This window comes from Lactuca virosa, chromosome 6 (genome assembly GCF_052849685.1).
Source record: "Lactuca virosa cultivar CGN04683 chromosome 6, Lactuca_virosa_CGN04683_v6, whole genome shotgun sequence".
NCBI classification, from domain to species: Eukaryota; Viridiplantae; Streptophyta; class Magnoliopsida; order Asterales; family Asteraceae; genus Lactuca; species Lactuca virosa.
Genome location: NC_136431.1, coordinates 147,216,343 through 147,221,311, shown reverse-complemented (window position 1 = coordinate 147,221,311; position 4,969 = coordinate 147,216,343).

Sequence of the window (4,969 nt, the reverse complement as noted above, 5' to 3'; positions counted from 1 at the left end):
TCAATTGTTTGCTATAACAATTGAAAGGTATGTAACTCCTAAACCCTAGTTTGTTAATTTCGAAATTAGCCTCTCTCCTCTAGGGTTCTTGTTTTTGCAATTCAAAGTTGTATGTTCAATAGTTAAAACATAGATCCAAAGTAGGTTGTATGTGAACTTAGGAATTGTTTTCTGGTTTATTTGTTTTACCTAAAACCCATCAGTGGTATCAGAGCCATTATTTGTTTTAAATTGAATTGCTATAATTGTTGAATTGCAAATTAGGGTTTATAGCCATTAAACCCTAAAGGCCAAAATTTTCGATTTTAGGGTTTTGGATCAAAGGGTTTTCGAAAACCCTAGCCTCCAAGAACCCTAATCGAAATTAGGGTTAGGGTTTTGGAAACCCTAGCCTCCTCCCCTTAAATTTCGAAATATGCTAGCCTTTTTAGGGTTTCCTTGTTTTGGATAATAGTTGCCTTATTGGATAATTGAGATAAATAAGGAAATTATCCTATCCCCATATTTTCGAAATCTAGAAGGGATATGGATTGGGATTAAATTAATTGTTTAATTTAATTAGATAATCCTTACAAGATTTAATAAATTAATTAAAAGTTAATTAATAGATAAATATTAAATCTAGTTATTTGGTTTATTTAAATTTAAATTAATAGTTTAAATTTCGAAATTTATATAAACCTTAAAGTTTTAAAAAGTTTAAAACACACCTTATATATGTATTATAATTAAAAGTTAAATATTATATATGTATAAGAATATGGTCAGTCAAATCGCTAGTATGCCTCATTCACGAAGCTAGTCTATAAGGGGGGTATAAGGAAACTGCCTATAAAATGGTAGTTGAATGGGTGTCCACTCTCACCCACCGCTTCCTTGATTAGTGGAGGGTCGTTAGCAGAACGGGTTTGATAGGACAACTACTTCTCATTAAAAGTATAATGTTATTAAAGAAAGTACTAGAACATTATTTTTCAAAATCCCAACTCTAGTTACTTTAGGAAAAATGTGAAAAGTATGCTAATCCATGAAATTGCACATTATGCTTTGTTAGTCGTTAGTGGAGCGTGTGTGGTTAACCAACATACTAAAAAGTACTGATAAAGAGTAGTAATGGGTATCTCATAATTGTCATTTTGATGGAGCGTGTGTGATTTACCAGCACATCAATAGTTAATGATAAAGACAATGAGGTTACCAAGCACATTTGCATGGTTATTCACATCTTGTTTGTGATCCTCGGCATCCCAATCACAAATAGAAGAGCATAATCTGAGATTAAAACATGTCATTGAATAGTTTCAATGTATCTCAAAAGAATTAGGAATTTCACTTCGTTTATCTCGTCTAATGGTGGAATTGGTGAATCGTCATTCACCTACCTTTATGAAATTTACACTTGGATCTCGGCATCCCATTTCTAAGTTGTGAATCTTCATAGTTGGATCCTAACCTTGATATTATATCTTTGGGTTATTATATTGAGGTATCTTGAAATCTAACTAAAACTTTCCTTCTTTTCAGATGTCTACTCCTGGAAACACTTCTGCTTCATCCTCCTCCAACCATAACTTCTCTTTGCTCAACATTTGCTCCAAAGTCGTTATGGATGGCTCTAACTATAACGATTGGATGCGAAACATCAAGATGGCGCTTCGATTTGAGGACAAAGAATATGTCCTTGAAAAGGAGCTCAAAGAACTTGATGAGTCAAAAGCTACTCCTGAAGAATATGCTGCCTACAAGAAACATTACGATGATGCTACCAAAGTGGCATGCATCATGGTGGCAACCATGTCCCCAGAACTGCAGAGGTACTATGAGGACTACTGGCCTTTTGAGATGAACAAGGACCTTATGGAAAAGTACCATAAGCGAGCTCGTCAAGAAAAGTTTGAAGTAGTCAAGTCACTCATGGCTTGCAAGATGAAAGAAGGGGAGTCGGTTGTGTCTCATGTGCAAAGAATGCAACGCTACATACAACGTTTGGTCAAGCTCAACATTCACTTTGATGAGGAATTAGCCATTGATATGGTCTTGAACTCACTACCTGATTGTTATGGTCAGTTTATTCTAACTTACCATTTGAACAACACTGAGCAGACTCTGGCCAATTGCACAACTTGTTGCAGACAGCTGAAGCAGGGATGAAGGGTAAAAGTATAGCCTCCACACCTGCAAGTGCCCCTGTCTTGGCTATTGGACAGGGAAAGGGGAAAAAGAGGAAAGGTCCTCCTAAGCAAAACTGGAAGAGCAAGGCTCAAGCTGGGTCATCTAGTAATGGCCCAAAGGCTAAGCCCAATGCTACCACTCCCCATGTTTCTAATCCAAAAGAGGCTGTTTGCTTTTATTGCAATCAAAAGGGGCATTGGAAGAGATCTTGCCCACAATATCTGCAAGATATCAAAGATGGCAAAGTAAAGCCATCTTCGGCAGGTATTTACACTATTTCTGCTAATAACTCATTATCTTCTCGTTCATGGGTCCTTGATACAGGATGTGGTTTTCATATCTGTTCTGATTTGCAGGGACTAAAGGAAAGTGAGGAGATAGAGCGAGGAAGGATAAACTTGATCATGGGAAACAGAAAGTCTTCACCAGTGACCAAGATCGGAGTTTATCAGCTTCTGCTTAGCAATGATATTAGATTAGATTTAATAAATTGTTGCTATTCGTCTGAGATGACGAGAAACATTATTTCATTTCACGCATTGTTCAGACAAGGTTTCAAATATTCTTTTAATGATTTGAATGGTTCAATTTCTGTTTATAAGAATGGTGTTTTTATGTTTGAAGCTTTACCTTGTGATGGTGTGTATGAAACAGTGACTTGTGTTGATAGCTTAGGAAATAGTGTACTTAATATTAACTCGTCTAATAGTGTAGACAAGGCATGCTTGTGGCATTGTCGTCTTGGACACATTAACAAGAAACGCATAACCCAACTCCAAAAGGATGGAGTGTTGGAATCATTTGACATAAAATTAGATGATATGTGTGAATCTTGTCTTTTGGGAAAGATGACAAAATCACCATTCACAGGGTCTTGTGAAAGAGGTGAAGGTCTGTTGGATCTCATACACACAGATGTGTGTAGGCCCTTCAGATCAACTACAAGAGATGCTAATCGATTCTATGTGACTTTCACTGACGATTATAGCAGATATGGATATATCTACTTGATCAATCATAAGTCAGAAACTTTTGAAAAGTTCAAAGAGTTTAAGCATGAAGTCAAAAATCAATTGGGCAGAAAGATAAAGATACTTAGATCCGATAGAGGCGGGGAGTATCTTAGTATCGAGTTTAACGACTATCTGAAAGAATGTGGGATAGTCTCACAATTGACTCCTCCTAGGACACCACAATTAAATGGTGTAGCTGAGAGGCGTAATCGGACCTTGTTAGACATGGTTCGTTCTATGATGAGTCGTGCTTCGCTTCCTATTCACTTCTGGGGGTATGCCTTAGAGACAGCCGCCCACATCCTCAATCTTGTCCCTACAAAGAAGGTTGCCAAAACACCTCACGAAATGTGGACGGGGAAAGTTCCCTCGTTGGCACATATTAAAGTCTGGGGTTGTGAAGCTTTCGTAAGACGAGAGACTCACGACAAGCTAGCAGCTAGAAGTGAGAAATGTGTTTTCATTGGTTACCCAAAGCAATCTTTTGGATATTTGTTCTACAGGCCTAGTGAAAACGTGGTCTTTGTAGCACGAAGAGGAGTCTTTCTAGAAAGGGAGCTCATATTCAAAGAGGACAGTGGGAGCACCATTGAACTTGAAGAAATTCAAGAGTTAGCCAATGAAGGAACCTTAGATGACACTAGCACTCAACCAGAGGAAATAGTTCCTGTTGAACCAGTTGATAACTCATTACCTCTTCGAAGGTCCACTAGGGTGAGTGTGCCACCTGAGTTGTATGGTTTTCATATTACTTCAGATGGTGACACATTCATAAGTGACAGAACACTGGTAAACTTAGATGAACCAGTCACTTATAAGGAAGCAATGGCAGGCCCAGAGGCTTCCAAGTGGAAAGAGGCAATGGACAGCGAGATTAAGTCCATGTATGACAACCAAGTTTGGAATTTGGTTGATAGTGCACCAGGTCGTAAGACAGTTGGGTGCAAATGGATCTTCAATAAGAAGACAGACATGGATGGGAATGTGCATACATTCAAGGCTCGACTGGTTGCAAAAGGTTTCACTCAAACCCCAGGGGTTGACTATGATGAGACCTTCTCGCCAGTGGCTAAGATTAAATCTATTAGGATATTGCTCCCCATAGCTGCCTTTCATGATTATGAAATCTGGCAGATGGATGTCAAAACTGCTTTCCTTAATGGGAAGTTGGCTGAAGATGTTTACATGAGTCAGCCAGAGGGTTTTGTTGATGCAAAGTTCCCCAATAGAGTGTGCAAGCTTGAGAAATCCATTTATGGATTGAAACAAACATCTCGCAGTTGGAATCTTTGCTTCCATGAGAAAGTCAAAGAGTTTGGTTTCTCTAGAAGTGAAGATGAGTTCTGTGTGTATATCAAGGCTAGTGGGAGTATAGTAACTTTTCTGGTGTTGTATGTCGATGACATATTACTCATTGGTAACGACGTTCCAACCTTGAAAGAAGTTAAGTCTTGGCTTGGAAAGTGTTTTGCCATGAAAGACCTTGGAGAAGCTGCCTATATTCTTGGGATTAGAATATTGAGAGATAGAAATAAGAGACTAATTGGACTTAGTCAGAGCACATACTTGGATAAGGTACTAAAGAGGTTTAGTATGGAAAATTCCAAGAAGGGAGAGCTACCTATCCAGAGCAATACCAAATTGAGTAAGACTCAATGCCCGAGTACAGATGTTGAAATAGATGACATGAGTCGTGTACCTTATGCTTCCGCTATCGGATCGATCATGTACGCTATGACATGTACTCGCCCTGATGTGGCATTTGCTTTGAGCATGGTCAGTCG